Source organism: Ictidomys tridecemlineatus, chromosome 15 (genome assembly GCF_052094955.1).
Source record: "Ictidomys tridecemlineatus isolate mIctTri1 chromosome 15, mIctTri1.hap1, whole genome shotgun sequence".
Lineage (NCBI taxonomy): Eukaryota > Metazoa > Chordata > Mammalia > Rodentia > Sciuridae > Ictidomys > Ictidomys tridecemlineatus.
The window spans coordinates 22,576,573-22,594,775 of record NC_135491.1 but is presented as its reverse complement, the minus strand read 5'-3'; the positions used below and the strand labels follow the sequence as shown (position 1 = coordinate 22,594,775).

Here is an 18,203-nt window from a genome sequence, read left to right as displayed (position 1 = left end):
GGAATTTCTGCAGTTATCTAAGGAACCTGTGCATCACTAAGTCTGGGAGAGTTTAACCTTAGCTCAGCCCCAAGCACAGGGATAAATAACATTACTCCAGGTGGAGACCATGGACCCCAGAGCCACAGACCTCGTGTTCAGGAGGGGTAGACACCGTTCTCTCAGGTTCCTCTGAGAGTCAAGCCCTCGTGGCTAAGAGCCTGGCAGGCATGTTGTACTCTTCTGCTGACTTAGCACAGCAGGGTCACTCAGCTGGGCTCACAATAAAGCCCAGCTCCTAGCAAAATGTCTCAAAGAAGGCAAATGCTTGGCTCACGTTTGAGTCCTGCACTCCAGAGGATTGCCTGCTTCAGCATCCAAGACGGCTCTGTCCCTGGTCTAGAGGCAGTGAGGGTGCCAGAGTGTGAAATCACGCTTAATCCAAGAGGTCTCTGGGAAACTGGAGCCAAACTGGAGGGGGCATATCTTAATTAGGAACTTCTAGGCTCAGCTGGGTTCCTTTTTCTAAGTCTAAGCATCACTCAGCTGGAACATCCCTCCACCAAGTATGTATATATGTTTGTGTATATATGTGTGTGTGTGTGTGTGTGTGTGTGTTTGTGTGTGTGTGTGTGTGTATATATATACACAACCAGGGTGCTTTAAAAATTGAGCCACATCCCCAGCCCTTTTTATTTTTTATTTTGAGACAGGGTTTCACTGAGTTGCTTAGAGCCTTGCTAAGTTGCTGAGGCTGGCTTTGAACCTGCGATCCTCCTACCTCAGCCTCGGAAGACGCTAGGTTTACAGGCATATGCCACCATGCGTGGCTCCATATTTTCTTAATGGCAGAATAAACATGATTATCACTTGCCAAGCACTAACTACAGGCTGAGCATTGTTCTAACTATTGCTACAACCCTATAAGTTAGACATCATGGTTATTCTCATTTCACAAACAAGGAGACCAAAGCTCAGAGTGATTAAGGGACATATCTAATGTCACACTACAAAGAAAGAGGTTCCATAGACCTATCCAAAGATTATTGGCAGGGAAAGGGGGTATGGAATCTTTCCTGTCCTACTCCCTCAAGGTGGCGCATAGACCTACCTCAAACAGAGTTTTTGGAAGTCGTGGGAAAGAAACATTTCCAACATTAGCAGTAAGAGAAAACTTTTATCCCATCTGAGCACAGCAGCCATAGCCTTAGGATGCCATTGCAAAGACTCAATAAAGGATAATATTCTTTCCAGGGTACAATTAAATACTTGGTCATTTTCATTTTTACACTGAAAAGGAAAGGGGAGGATAGCACCCAATGAACTTGGTTTATTGGGATAATTGTTGAAATTATTAATTATTGGAATACAGATGACCCACTGCCGTGAGAGGCAGTAGGCTTCGGCTCTCAGAGTTCTGGAGACATTAGAAGAGGAAGCACATTTCCTGTGAGACTGCTTGCTGAAGGACACCATGATAACCGAGAACATGAATGAAAGCAGAACCAATAGGCAATCCTGGTGGCTCTGCTTGAGCTTTCGCACCCAGCTTCCCCAATGCCATGCATACTGGGCTTTCCAAGAATGTGAACCAATGAAATCTCCTGGTTTGATTGCACTGTCTCAAGCTTGGTTTCTATCAAAGGCAGAAAAAATATTTTGAGAAAGACCCTTTTCAGGCATTTGCTCCTGTTGTTGTTGGTTTGTTCTACTCTAAATTTCTAGGATACATAGATCCTATTACTTCCACGGCATACTTTCTACCTTCTCTATTATCTCAACTGCTACCAGAAAGTCTGGGTCTTCCTCTGTGCATCTTGTTCCCGCATCTGAGACCCCATATCTCCCTTCTCTACCTTGACTACAGCACCCAGTCCAATGTCTGTCATAGCAGTTATGCAAACATGACTTAATTGTGCTTCCAGACCTCCACCTTTCTCTCATTCTTTCCCTCTCCCTGCCCCCTACCCGGAGATAGTAGGTGAAGATCATGGAATATAAGCTCTTTTTAGGGAATGAAACTCTCTCCAGACCACCTGGCCTTTCCTTCATACCTACAATCTACTCAAAGGTAAGCATGATACATAGTGACATCCCACTTTATCTCTCTTTATTAGTGGAATAAGAGGGCATATCTGAAGACCTATAGAGAAAGACTCCCTTCAAAGACTCCAAACATGCAGGAAATAACTTACCTTCCATCTATAATAAGCTGTTTCCCCCAGAGGGACTTTGCCAGCTACTAGGATATTCTCTCTCTCTCTCTCTCTCTCTCTCTCTCTCTCTCTCTCTCTCTCTCTCTCTCTCTCTCTCTCCCTCCCTCCCTCCCACCCTCCCTCTCTCTCCCTCCCCCACTTCATTCTCTTCTTGGGGTGGGGAAGAAGAGGAAAGAGACAATAAAAGATTAGAGGATTGTGTATACCAACACATTCAATACATTTAAAGTTACCAATTCACCACCAATTATGCAAGTTTCCATTATAATGGAATACAAACCAATTCCTTTGTGTGTATATTCAATTTAAAGAAAAAATCTTTTTTTAAATATTCATTTAGTTGTAGATGAACATACAGTATCTTTATTTATTTTTATGTGGTGCTGAGGATCGAACCTAGTGCCTCACACTTTTGAGGCAAGCACTTTACCACTGAGCTACAGCCCCAGCCCCAAGAAAAATTCTTAAATAAAGAACAGCACAGATTTGGACTGATTATGATGGAAAGAGAAGCCTGGACCCAGAGATCCACAAACTATTCTCACTTCCTTGCTGAGTGGCCTGGGATGAGTAACTTAACCCCTGAGCCTTAGTTTATCTGTAAAGCAAAAATAATGCAGCTTCCCCACCCATTTCTGAACTAATAGGATGAGCTAGGCACTATGTTGCCAGAGGAGCTATGAAATGATTTCTAAGCCTTGACCCTAGACCACTACCAGAAAAATCAAGGTTCAGTCAAGTAGTGAGATTCTTATTCGTGAGGTTTTATGGTCTCCTTTGGGCTCTGTGCCAAATGACTACAATTAATTAATCTCATGAAGTTTTTTTTCCCAAAATTATCTTAAATTTATGCCACTGCTTATGATAGAGGACAAATATTCAAATGCCTACAGGATTAGGTGGTCCCATAAATGAGTAGAGATGGCAAGGTGTGAAGCAATGGGAGGAGAGGAGAGGAAAATGTTTGAGTGCCTATGTACGCCTCATGGGGGGGGGGTGAATGGCCACTGAGCTCTAGGAGAAGGCTGCCATGTGGAACTGAGGCTCAATATTGACAAAGAAATTAATACTTTTAGTAGGAAAAAGGAGTGCTGATTTTTATGTGAAATCTCTGATGGATTATTTTTTTTGTTTTGTTTTGTTTGTTTGTTTGACAGCCACTGTTTAAAAGAAACACTTTGTGAGCACCAAAACACTGTCTCTGCAGGCTGGGTTTCACCCACAGTTCACCTAACTCTGTGTAGCAATATTGCATTTTTCCTGCTTTGATGCCTTTTCGAAAGTTTATAGGTCATGCTGATTTTGAGCCAAAAATAAAAACAAATAACCCAATAAGTGCTCCCAATTTGAGCAGGGGCTTCTCCTGTCACCCTACACCTGCACACCATTAGCCACCTGCAGAGGCAGTGACTTCTGCTAATTTCCAGGCCAGTAACCACAGTTGGCTGCATTGTTCCTGCAACTCTCTGTCCCCAGCCAGCTCTGCTGAATCACCTAGTCCTTCCAGCAAAGATCTTCAGAGATGAAGAGGAACACTGGGATATAATTTACATGCTGTCCTGAGGTAATATTGGATGTTTGTGGTCAATTCTTGTTTCCTGAATTTTACAAGCTCTGCAAATTAAGGGCAGAATACACCATTGCTGCCTGCCTGGTTCTGTGACAAGAAAGCCAGAACTGCTGGACCTCAATACGCCACTGGGGACAAAAAAATATTAATCGAAACCACATGCACTGCTTGTCCTCAAGTCCCTGCATGGACACAAACAAATCAATGCATCCTGCCTTGACTCTGTCACTACTATCAAACCCGCCTTCAGGTGAATGGATCCCTTTTTCCTGGACCCGCTGCTGAACTGTAGCCCCAAATCCTACTCCTGCAGCATCTCAAGAGAGAAGAGAAGCCCCATTTGGGCAAATGTTCAGATCCAGGGACATGTTTATAAGAAGATTTCCCAGATAAAATTTTTACTCCTTTCTTTAAATGTCAGCAAAAACAACAAATTGTCCTTAGAAAGAAAAAAATTATAAAACAGATCAGAACCTTAATACCATTTCAAACAGCAGGATGCAGAATGACTGAAGCAAGACTCTTAGCATCAGACTGTTAGCAAAGTTCATGATGCTAGTTGGCAGATCTCTTGAGACCAGCATCACACCTGTGCCTCAGGCAGCACCTGGGTCCTCAGCACCCAGCACAGTCTAGTTCCCTGCCCTGGGTCAGCAGAAACACAATCGACATCAAAGAAATGAATACTTCAATGGAGAGAGGAGGGTTTCTGAGAGCACCACATCTAGCCCACCTGTCTCGGCAGATTAGGCATAAATTTAGGGTCCAGGTGAATTGCCGTGGTCGCTGCAGAAGACAGTAATCACTAGAGATGCTTTCTCTTCTTTGCACATAGAATGATTGCACCCATCTGCCCCCATGTCGCTTGCTTAGAGCAATCAAATATGAAGGTATCACCTCTGGGCAGAAAGTTTAAGGACCAGTGTGTGATTTAACACATTTTCTTTTATGATCTCTGTGCTGTGGTGACTATAATTGCTCTATATTGTGGGTGAATTGTCCTCCTGGATAACAGAGGACAATGTAGAACAGAATCCCCAGAATCCATGATGGACATGAAGCAAATCAAGGAATAATTCTTTGTGGTTGTTTCTTGATCTTGCTGTTTCCCACATTCTCCCTTGCATGTGTCTCCTTTCCTAAATAAATCTGTCTGTACCTAAAAAGAAAGAAAGAGAGAGAGAGAGGAAGAAGAAAGAAAAGAAAGAAGGAAGGAAGGGAGAGAGAGAGGGAGAAATAAGCTGGCTTTGTTATTTTAAAACAGGGAGATGATTTGGGGTGCTCATGGCCACATTATTTGTCTTATCTTGACTGACAGGAAGATCTGTTTGGCACTATCAGAATTTAAAATGTTAATACTTTTCACTTTGTAATTGAACTCTTATGATTTTTTTTTGAAATTTCTTTTTCATGTCATCAAAGCATATACATTTTTATTTCTACACAAGCCAGCTTGGTTTGTTTTACCACAAAACGTGAAATCTTGGGCAAGTTTCTTAACGTGTCTGAGTCTCTGATTTTTCATCTATAAAATGGAATTAACTGATTAGTGTAATACAATGACTCATATAGCCCAGGTCTGAAAAAAGTTGCATTTTTGAAGAAGTACAGGGCTGATAGAAATTGAAAACTTTTGCTTTATTCTTTCCCAGATACCTCAAAGACTGTGTTCCAACCAGGAGGAAGTGCCTGCTATAGACTAGAGTGAGGAAGGGAAATCCCTGATTGTCTCCCTGTTCGTCATCTGGCTGAATCCCTTGAGGGTCTCAGTTCCTGCCAGCTGTGCTCTCCAAACCATCCTCCCTGCCCCTACTCCAGATATGGAGCTGATGACTATGGAGAACTGTTCTTTCTAGATGCGGCCCCTACCCTATTGCTGGGGTTTCCCTACACCTTTGAAAACATTCCCTATTAAAATCTCTTCATATAACCCAGATTTGAGTGTTCCAAGTGTCTTCAGCTGAGCCCTGATTGACAGGACTCTCATATATCAGGCCTAGGGCTAGTACCTGGGGATACAATGAAGAGGAATAAAAAGATTGTTACCCGACCCTGTTCAAGATACCCTTATCTTATGGGAGAAACAGAAATGCAAAAGAAAATTACAGCATAAAATCTCAGGTGACACAATAAATATGCACTCAGAGCGACAACCACATAGAAGAAGCAGATACCATGGTAGAAATGAATCTGGGTAAAATACCAGGACAGGCTTCTTGAAGAAAGCGATCTCTGTCTGAGTCTTGAAGGGTGAATACAAATCCCCTTATTTGCCCCCAGCAAATAAATCACTTTTAAATACATGAAAGTTCAAGAGTACTACGGAAACGTTTGCCCAGGACCCACATCGGGGACAGGAGTGGCCAGAGAGCACTGAAGTAAATTATGGACTGGCATCAAGTTGCTCACTACTTCGACTCTGCTAATCCAATATTTTTTTTAAGTTGCTATCTATTATCACTCACCACCAGAATATTATCTTGACATAAAGGAAAGTTCTTTATAGCAAATTTAGCTTTACATGTGTAAGCTCTACTTGTTCTTGTTTTCCTTATTTGGAAAGCTCTGATCCCATCTGACCCTCTAATTCTGCCCACGAAGAAGCCGTGTCATTTAAAAATGAGTTTAATTCTTGTAAGTATTTATTTACTGCTAGTCCCTTCGTGGCTCCCCCACAAACAGAGCCCTGAGCCACCTCAGGTCCTGTTAGGCACTTGGGCTCAGACCACACTCGGTCCAAATACTATAGGGAAAAGCACTAAAGTTCCCAGATTATTTTTTTTTCCCGTAAGTGATTAGATAATATTTTCTGCTCCTAATGACTATTATGACAAGCAGCAAATTGGTAATTGCAGCCATCTAAGAATAGACACATTTACAGGATTAATGACCAAAAAAATTCTTAAATTTAAATAATACTACCAATTGGCAATCATTCGTGCATTATGTTCAGCTTTATTTGCCTCTAGGGAGGGAAAAAAAGCAAAGGAGAACATGGAGGTAGGGAAGATCTGGATAAATTAGCTGCCTTCTCCTCCCACCCCACCCCCTGCCACCTTCTCCTCCTCCTGCTCTCCGTTCTTCTTTTCTCTCTCTCCTCCCTCTCCTCCACTATTATTTTAGACATGATATAGGTCATTTCTTTGTTCACATGGATAATAAGAGGGCAGGTGCTCAGGGTCCAAGATTGTGTCAAATAATTTCCATAGAGCTATACCTTAAATGGCAGTTAGATGCTAAAGTCATCGCAGAAGGTGAAAACTGATGTCACCATGATCTTTGAAAACTTCCGGCAGATGTTGAAATACAGGGTACTTCTGTGAAGCACCGGAATGTTGGTTTATACTCAGAAGTCACTTTATACAGAAAACACAAAGATTCAAATGCAAGAGTCACCCTCTGCTCAACCAGGGGATCACACAGTGAGAGGGCTGGGAGGAGGGGGTGAGAGGTTTCATTTCATCCCCTGCCCACTCTGGGGTCTGCCCAGGCTGAGCATAGCTGCAGGGAAACCCCTAACTCTCTTTACATTGCTCACCTTATGGCTTCTCTCCCTCCCTTTCCCCTCCCACCCACCCACTCCAAGAGTGAGTGAAGTACACATGTGAAACTGCCCTATATGTCTACTCAATGCCAAAGGAAAGGGAATTTTCTTATTTATTTATTTTTTTTATTGACAGCACCTTCTACAGATAGGGTTGCATTGATGGGAGAAGCACCGTGATCTGATACAGGGTCAGAGAGCCCCTCCATCCTGTTCTCCAAAGACCGGGCCTCCATCAAGAGAAGAAAGAGCAAGATGAGGAGAAAGAAGAGGATCAGGAAGAAGGAATGAAGAGGAAGGAGGACGAGGAAGGGAAGAAGGAAGAGGAGAAGAGGGAGAAGGAGAAGAGCTACCATCAAGATCAAATGAAGCCCTGGTGTTAGGTCTTGAGGGCAATAGTGACTGCGGCCCCATATATCTAGGCCCATTGTAGCTGCAGTGATTGAGAAGGAAAGTCCAACCCACACTGCCCTTCAGCACTGCACCCTGTGATGTGGTTGCATGTTTGAAAGTCATTACAAATCTCGCGATGCTTGCAGTTTGGAGATTAATTTTTCCTGAAATGAATTCATCTTTGAAGATTATCCCTCTAGGGCAAAGAAAGCACATCTTTGCAAGCTAGAAGACCCAAGTTCAAGCTGAAATTTATCCTGAGCTACCATACGGCTTGGCAAGCCCACCTGACTTGTGCCACGGTTTCATGCCCTATTATTGCCTTAGCCATGGAGAATTCTTTTACCTTGTGCAGCTCCAACCAATGTGAACTCTTCAGGAAAGGCCTTGTCAGTTAGTGTAACTTTAGTACCAGGACGTTCACCCAGTGTATAATAAGAAAATTGAAAATGGGATGTAAGCAAGCACAAGGAGGCAGGAAGGTAAACCTCGTGACCTTTCTGAGGAGACTTTGGACTCCCAGAGGTCAGCAAGAAGACCAAATATTTGATCATTAGATAGTTCTTCAAAATTAAGGATTGGGAGAGATATTTTATCAGTCTGTACTAGAACATACCAATAAAAAAAAAAATGGGTATTGATTCTTCCCCTAACATACATGCTGAGTGAGATGGTCTTAGGGGATTTGAAAAGCTCTGACATATTCCTGGAAAACTGAAGGCCACACACATGCCAGGGCTGAGCATGTTCTTAAGAAGGACTTGAGAGGGGCTAACTCTTACTTCTAGCCAACCATGAGGCTTTGCAGAAGCAGGAATGATTTGGAGAACAGCCTTCAGGTTTATACCCTCACCTCCTCCAGGAAGCCTTCCTTTCCTTCTTTGGCCCATCCCAGGCTTGCTCTGCAGATTTCTGAGTCATTTATATCCAAGCTGGCATTGGCCAATTCTGTGACTGAGTCTTACTTCTCAGAGTCCACATGTTCCACAGATGCCCACAAGACATCAGGCCCAGAGTGAAGGGCCAGAAAGAGCTAGCAATAAAGCACATCACACTCACTGGCCTCCTCATTTGTCCCTCTGACATCTCAGACAGGGCCTTTCCTTGGGGTCTTGGCACATGCATCTAAACCACTTTCCCAGACGCATCTGCTTGGCTCATAACTTCAGCAACCTTCAGGCCTTTTTCAAATATTTCTTCTCTCTAAAAAAAAAAAAAAAAAAAAAAAAATTAAAATAGTACCAGAACGTTCACCCGTTGACACACTCCATCCCTTTTCCTTGCCTCATTTTTCTCCTTAAAACCCATTGCCAAAATGATGTCACCAACAACGGTAGAGTAAAAACCTCCAAGAATTTTCTCCTCCATAAAAAGAGTGAAAAAAATCCAAGTCAACTTGTTCAGAGCTCTGGAAATTAACCAAGAAGTTGCAGGAACCTAGGGAGTATTTATTCATGAAAACTGGCAGAATCTCGGCAAGAATAGCAAACTTTATGGCATTTTTTACTTACCTTATTCCCATGCCCTACTCTCCAGCTCAGTGGTAACCTGGAAAAAAATCATAGGCCACGTACCCAGTGCAGCCTGGCAGGAGGAAGAAAAAGAGAACTGGAACTCTTTCAAAGCCTCATTCCCTCACGTAGTCAATATTTGACCTGGGTGAAGGTTCACAGAAAGTATCCACTTGCGTAGCTGTCTGCATTTGACCTGACTTGAAGCTTGCTCAGTGTGAAAAGACTTACCCCCTGGGGATATTTGTTGAAAACAATTTAGAGACAAGTGTTTTACAGCTCTCTGAAGTGATGGATACGAATTAGGGCAAAAGATAGATTAATCATAAAGCTTAAAACAGCAATGTGAGGAGAGGGAAGTGAGATGCTCCTAGGGGATTTGAAAAGCTCTGACATATTCCTGAAAAACACACGTGCATGTTCTCAGGAAGGACTTGAGAGGGGCTAACTCTTAACTTCTAGCCAATCATGAGGCTTTGCAGAAGCAGGAAGCGAAGGAACATTTGTCATTTGCCTGGCTGAGTGCTGAGGGCATAGAATTCCTTGGCACACACTGGAAGTTTTACTGGTCTCAGAAGTTTAAGGATCATTTTCGGATCTCAAAGCTAAGTGGGCAGAGACTTCAGTAGCCACACACAGTGAGAATACAGACTCTACAGATTTCAGTCAGAAAAATTCATTAAAAAAAAGCAACAACTTCAACAAACAGCAACAACAAATCTTGGAAAGTAGAGAATCTTATTTACAAAATATAAGATATATTGTATTATTATAGTATATATATATTCATAGTATATATAATACATATACATGTATTATATATGTATGCATATTATATATGTATACAGATTATATATACATAGTATAAATAAAATATATAATACATATATATTATATAATATAATATACATAGTATATATTATGTTATTCAGTATTCAAGGAAAAAATTATGTTACATACAAAGAAGTAAGAAAATTGGCCAATATACAGAAAAAAAAGTAATCAAAAGAAACTATCCCTGAGGAAGCCTAGATATAGGACTTAAGACAAATATTTTAAGTCAGCTATGTTAAATATTCAGAGTAGTTAAATAAAACTATGTTTAAACACAAAGGAAAGTCTGAGAACAATGTCTTAAAAATAGATAATATTAATAAAGAGATAGAAATGATAAAATTAATCAAATATAATATTTAAAAGCACAAAGACAAAAAATAACAAGTGCTGGCAAGAATGCAGAGAGAAGGGAACTCACATGTAGGAAGGCAAATTACTATAGCCATTATGGAAAACAACATGGAGGCTCCTTAAAAAAAAAAAAAAAGGCTAAAAATAACTACTATGTGGTAGAGCATTCCCACTCCTGGATATATACCAGATGAAATAAAATCAACATGCTAAAGAGACCCCTGCACTCCCATGTTTATAGCAGCTTTAGTCACAGTAGCCAGAATATGGAATCAACCTAAATGACCATCAATGGATGAAGGAATAAAGAAAGTGTGGTGTAGATGAACAATGGAATATTATTCAGAAATAAAAAGCGTGGAATCTTATAATTTGCAACAACATAGATGGACCTGGAGGTCATTGTTTTCTAAAGTCATTCAGGAACAGAAAAACAAATACTGCGTGAGCTCACTCATATGTGAAATCTAAAGGGGTTAATGCTGTAGGAGTTGAAAGTAGGACAGTGATTACCAGAGACTTGGGAGAGTAAAGGGAAAGAAAATGGAAAGGTTGGTCAATGGGTACAATGGTACAGTTAGATAGGAAGAATAGGCTCTAGTGTTTTATGGCAAAGTAGGGTGAATATAGTTAACGGTAATGCTGTGTACATCTCAGAACAGTTAAAGAAAAGATTTTGAATGTATTTACCCTAAAGAAATGACAAAAGTTTAAAACAATATGTTAATTACCCTGAGTTGATTATTATCCAATGTACACAAAAATGAAAGCATCACATTATACTTCATAAATATATACAAATGTATGTGTTAAGCAAAAACATAAAATTAATTTTTAAATTATCTGTTAGGTAGGATTTTTGCTACTTAACAGAAATCTATTTCTTCCTTTATTATTTTTAACTTATTTATTCATGATATCCACATATGTGCATAAATAACAAAGATATAATTTAGAGCTATTTAAGAAAAAAAGTACAACTGATATGTAAAATAGAATTTAGAATGCTAAAGAAAAATCAGCCTTCAATAGAGATTACCTAATCTGAGGAAAAGAAAGGCGGGGGAAAAATGAAGTACAACAGCCAAAGAGCCCTGAGGGATACTAACAGGAATACCATCTTATGCATAATGGGAATCTCAGAGTGGAAAGAGATAAAGGGACAGAAGAGATAACTGAAAAATATGAACAACATCATCCTAAATTTGATAGAGAACATTAAGGTATACATATGAGAAGCTCAATGAACTCCAAATAGAATCAACTCAGATAGATCAGATCCTAAGCACATCATAAGGCACTTGTCAAAAGACAAAGATAAAGAAAAAATTTTGAAAATAGCAAAAGAAAAGTGACTCATGTTGTACAAAGGATTCTCAATATAGTTGACAGCTGATTTTTCATCAGAAGGCCACAAGACGACAGGTTCAAAATAAGGGGGTGGGGAGGGGGAAACCTGACAGTTGAGAATTCTATATCCACCAAAATTATCCTTCAACAGGAAGGAGAAATTAAGACATACCTAAAACAGCTATATGCAAATGAATTAGATAACTTGGATGAACTTGACAATTTTTTAGAAATACTCAAACTACCAAAATTGACTTGAGAGAGAATAGAAAATCTAGTATGCCTCTAACAAGCCAAGATATTCAGGTAATAAATAAATACATAAATTTGCCACCAAATAAAGCACAGGACCCAGTAGATTTAGAGGTGATTTCTGTCAAAGATTAAAAAAAAAAAATACCAATTTTTCACAAACTCTCCCAAAAAGGGAGAAGGATCAGGAACACTTCTGAATTTTTTCTATGAAGACAGTATTATACTCTTGTCCAAAAACTAGACAAAGACATAACAAGAAAACTATAGACTGAAATTTCTTATGAATAGAGATGCAAAAACCTCAACAAAATTCTGGTATGTGAAATTCTGTAGCATACAAAAAGAACCATATAGAAGAATTCTAGAAATGCTAAAGTAGAAAGCACCAGAAATACGTCTTCCCACTGGAACAGCAATTGCATTGACAGAATCTGTCTGAAGCAACAATTTTGGAACTCTGGAGCCCATTGAAGACTTACAACTTCCAAATAATCTCAACAAACTCCAAATAAAATGAACTCAAAAGTGACTCTCATCAAGACACATTATAATCCAACTGCTGAAGGCCAAAGGCATCAGAAACTTTGAGGCCCCAAAGACAGCAGGCTGATGTATCAACATGTTAAAACAGGCAAACACCAACAAAAACCTACAGGAATTATGAGACACTATCGAGAGATCAAACATTTGCATAATAGGAAGGAGAAGGGAAGGGAAAAAAATGACTAGAAAAGGTATTTTTAAAAGTCATGGCTAAAATCTGGGGATACATTCTAAAATCCAAGTATAGAAAGTGCAGAGGACTCCAGTAAAATCAACCAAAAGAGGGGTTCACCAAGACACATAATAATCAAACTACCAAAAATCATAGAAAAAGAAAAAATTCTCAAAGCAGCAAGAGATAAGAAATACATCAGAAACAAAGGGTGCCAATGTGACCATCAGTGGATTTCTCAGAAATTCTGCAGGTCGGGAGAAGGTGGGATGATACATTCAAAGGGCTGAAGGAAAAAACTGTCAATGAAGAATACTTTGCATAGCAAAGCTGCCCTTCAGAAATGAAGGAGAAATAAAAATTTCCCCAACAAACAAGTGCTAAGGGAGTTGACTTGCCTCCCAGGAATTGCTAAAGGGAGTTCTTTAAGCTGAATCCTGCTAATTAATAACATAATACACAGGAAGGCACAAAACTTAATAAAGAATAAGTAAAACTGACTCATACTCAGAAAATGCTACGACTGTCATGATGGTGTGTAAAGCTCCCTTATCCCTACAGTGGTTGAAAGACAAAACTATTAATAACTACAGCTAAAATAATTGTCAAGGGATATACATTAAAAATTAATGCAACTTCCAACATCAGAAATTTAAAACGTAGGGGAAAGTAAGTGTTGAGTTGTGTGCAAGCAAAGTTAAGTTTTTAAGCCTGAAATAAAGTAAGTAAAGGATGTTCCATATAAGTCTCACAGTAATCACAAGGCAAAAATCTTTAGCAGATGCACAAAACAAAAATAGAAATGATTTAAAGCATACCACTACATAAACCATCAAACCACAGCGGAAGACCCAATAAAAGAAGAAATAAACAAAGCATCTACAAAACAACCAACAATTGACAAAATGGCAGCAATAAGTCCTTGCCGATTGATAATTACCTTAAATGTAAATTGATTAGTTCTTCATTAAGAAGACAGGGTATCTGAGTGGATAAAAAATGAGACCTAAGTCTGTATTGCCTTTTAGAGATTCACCTCACTTTTAAGGACATATATAGACTAAAGAGAAGGGATTTAAAAAAAGGTATTCTACATAAATGGAAACCAAAGGCCATCAGAGATGGTACATGGAAATCACACAAAATCAATTTTAAGTCAAACACTTTTAAAGAGGTAAGGACAGTGTATAAATGATAAAGGGGTCAATTCATCAAGAAGATACAAAAATTGTAAATACATGTGCACCTAAATATGTAAAACGAATATTGAAAAATCTTGAAAGAAAGCGCAAGAGAGCAATACAATAATGTAAGGGAGTTCAATACCCCACTTTCAACAATGGACAGATTACCCAGATACATAATTAAAGAGGAAACATTGGATTTGAACCACACTTTAAACCAAATGCATTTAATAGATATACAGAGACCATTCCATCCAAAAGCAACAGAATACATGTTCTTCTCAAGGACACACAGAACATTCTCCAGGACAGACTACCTGTTGGTGCATGAAACAAGCCTTAGAAAGTTTAAAAGAGAACTGAAGTCATACCAAGTATCTTTTCTAATCACTGTGGTATGGAACCAGAAATCAATAACAAGTGAAATTTTGGGAAATTCATAAATAGTTGAAAACTAAACCACATGCTCCTGAACAGTCAACGGGGTCAATGAACAAATAAAAAGGGAAATTAGAAAATATCTTCAGATACATGAAAATGGAAACAAAACATGCCAAAATTTATTGGATATAGAAAAAGCAGTTCTAAGAGAAATATTTATAGCAATAAATGCCTATGCTAGAAAAGAATTCATAATTTCATATAAACAACTCAACATTACTCTTTAAGGTAGTAGAAGAAAATACTAAGCCCAAAGTTAGCAGTTGGAAGAACTTAATAAAAATCACAGGAAAAACTTGATATAGAGACTAAAAAAAAATACAAAAGAGAAATAAAACTAAGAGTTGGCCTTATGATAAGACAAACAAAACTGATAAACCTTTAGCTTGACTAAGAAAAATAGAAGGCCCAAATAAAATCAATAATGAAAGATATTACAACTGATACCAAAGGAATACAAAACATCATAGGAGACTACTTTGAAATATGCCAACAAATTGAATAACCTAGAAGAAACAGATTCTTAGACACAGACAATCTACCAAAATAGAATCATGAAGAAATAGAAAATCTGAACAAACCAATGAATAAGGAGTTTGTAATAAGGTCACCCATCAAAGAAAAGCCCAGGATCACATAACTTCATGTTTGAATTTTACCAAACATAAAAAACTAATATCCTCAAACTTCTCCCAAAAAATTGAAAAGGAATACTTCCAAACTCTATTTATAAGATCAGCATAACCTTGAAACAAAATCCAAACAAGGACATAAGAAGAAAAGAAAATTATAAGCTAATATTATTGAACAAAGATGCAAAAATCCTCAACAAAACACTACTAACCAAATTCAACAACACAATAAAAGGGTCATCCACTATTATCCCTGCAATGCATGGATGGTTCAACATATGCAAATTAATGCATGTAATCCATCATATTAACAGAAGGAGGAACAAAAACCATACAATCATCTGACTTGATGCAGAAAAAGAGTTTGACGAAAATCTTTTCAAAAGGATAGTCTCTTCAAGGATAGTAGATTAAAGGATAATCCCTTCAACCCTATTAAGAGATAGTCTCTTTAACAAATGGTGTTGGGAAAACTGAGTATTTACATGCAGAAGAATGAAATTGAACCCTATCTCACACCATATACAAAACTCCACTCAATATGTATTAAATATTTAAGACCTGAAACTATGCAACTATAAAAGAAAATTTAATAGAAAAAACTACATGCCATTGGTGTTGGGGCAATGATTTATTTTTTTTAATCTGACCCCAAGAGCATAGGCAAAATGGGCAAAAGTAAGTAAATGGTAAATGGGATTGCATAAAACTGAAAAGATTATGCACAACAACGAAACAATGGTGTAAAGAGACTTACTAAGATTGAGAGAAAATAATTCTAGGTTACATATCCAACAACGGAGTTATATTCAAAATATATAGGGAACTCAACTCAAAACAAGAAAGTAAATTATCCAATTTAAAAGTAGACAAGGGACCTGAATAGACATTTCTCAATAGAAGACATATAAATAGTTAACAGATATTTGAAAAAAAAAATTATCAACATTGCTAGTCATTACAGAAATGCAAATTAAAACAAAAAATCATCATTTCACATCTTTAAGAATGACTATTATCAAAGATGAGTTATAGCTGAGTTGTGGTGGTGCACACCTGTAATCCCAGCAGCTCAGGAGGCTGAGGCAGTAGGATCATGAGCTCAAAGCCAGCCTTAGCAAGAGAGGTAGGTGCTCCACAACTCAGTGAGACCCTGTCTCTAAATAAAAAATTTTAAAAAGGGATGGGGATGTGGCTCAATGGTCAAGTGCCTCTGAGTTCAATCCCTGGTACCCACCCTGCCAAGAAACAAAGATTAGTTGTAACAAGTTTTGGTGAGGAGAGAGAGGAAAGAGAACCCTTATTCACTATTTATGAGATTATAAATTAGTATCACCATTATAGAAAACTGTAAGGCAATTCCTTTAAAAACTTTAAAGAGAGCTACCATATGATTCAGTAATCTCCCTTCTGGGTATTTATCCTAAAGATTTGAAATCAGTCTGTGAAAAGATGTCTGTCTCCTGTGTTTATTGCATCACTATTCAGTCACCAAGCTATGAAAACAACATAAGTGTCCATCAACAGATGCATGGATAAACAAAAGGAGGTCTTTCATGCAGTAGAATACTATTCAACATTTAAAAAGAAGAGTATTTGTCATTTGCAATAATGAATAGAATTGGAGCCATTATGTTAAGTCAGTGTATAATAATAATTTTTAAAATGTTAAATTTGTTTTTAAAATTTTTAAAGATCAATTCAGAATCAATGAAAGACTCACATGTAAGATCTAAACTATGAAACTACTAGATGTAAACATAAAGAAGTTCTTTGACGTCTGTCTTAGCAAAGATTATTTGAGTTTGATCCCAAAAGTAAATACAACCAAAGCAAAAGCAAGCAAACTGCATTCATCAAAATAAAAAGCTTGTGCACAGCAAAGTAAATAATCTATAGAATGAAAAGACATCCAATAAAATAGGAGAAAATATTTTCTTTTTTCATATTTTTATTGATGAATTATAGTTGTACATAATGGTAGGATTTGTTGCTATACTTTGGTACAGTGCACATAATATAACAATATAATTTGGCCAATATCATTCCCCAGTATTTCTCCTTTCCCTCAAGAAAATATTTTCAAGTCATCTGTCCAATAATGGGTTCATATCCATAAAATGTAAGAAGTTCAAATAAATCAATAGCAAGGAAACAAATAGTTTGATTTAAAAAATAGATAAAGAACCCAAAAAGTCATTTCTCAACAGACACGGTATACATGGCCAACAAGTATGTGAAAAGGTGGTCAACATCACTAATCATCAGAGAAACACAAGTTAAGTCCACAATGAGATATCATCTGTTAAAATGACTATTATCAAAAATGCAAGAGGTAAGCCAAATTGGCCAAACTATATTGTTCTATTGTGTGCATGGACTGATATGTAACAACAAATCCCACAATTATATATAACTGTTATGCATCAATTAAGAATGTAGAAAAATTGTAAGAGGTAACTAATGTTGTAGATGATGTGGAGAAAAGAAAACACTATTAGTGGGAATATAAATTAATATAGACATCATGAAACCTTTGTGGAGTTTCTCTTAAAAATTACAATTAAAATTGCCTTATGATCCAACAATTCCCCTTGTAGGTATCGCCAAAGAAAATTAAAGTAGCGACAAGGAGATATCTGCATTGTTATATTCATCGAAGTATTATTCATATGAGCCAAGGTATGGAACCCACCTAAGTGTTCATCAACGAATGGACAGATAATGAAAATGTGGATGTATACACCATGGAATACTATTTTTACCTTAAAAAAATGAAAGAAGAAAATCCTGTCACTTGTGACAACATGATTGAACCTGGAGGTCATAGGCTAAGGGATATAAGCCAGGCACAGAAATAATCAGTTCTATGTAGAATCCAAAAAAACAGTGGAACTACTGGAAGCAGAGAGTAGAATGGTGATTACCAAGGGCTGATGTGGGGTGGAGAAAGGTAGGAGATAGGGATTTGGGATAGATGTTAATCAAAGGACACAAAATTTAATCTAGACAGGAGGGAAACATTCAGGAGATCTATTGTATGATATGGCAATTATAGTATGTATACTCAAAAACTGCTGAGAGCAGATCTTGAATGTTCTGTTACAGAAACAAGGTGATAAGTATGGAGATGACAGTTAATTAGCTTGATTTCATCATCCTACCATGTATCCATATATCTAAACATTATTCCATACATATGTATTGTCAATTGAAAAATAAATA

General features: G+C 38.0%; 1 long non-coding RNA gene across 1 annotated transcript in view; it reads right to left on the bottom strand.

The window, feature by feature from the left end:
* The window catches only part of LOC110598691 (uncharacterized), a 216,535-nt gene that overhangs the window by 52,201 nt on the left and 146,131 nt on the right, over positions 1-18,203 (bottom strand). Inside the window, exon 8 of the long non-coding RNA XR_013430841.1 lies at positions 8,556-8,905. This is a non-coding gene — a long non-coding RNA (uncharacterized LOC110598691). The remainder of the gene's footprint in view (positions 1-8,555; positions 8,906-18,203) is intronic.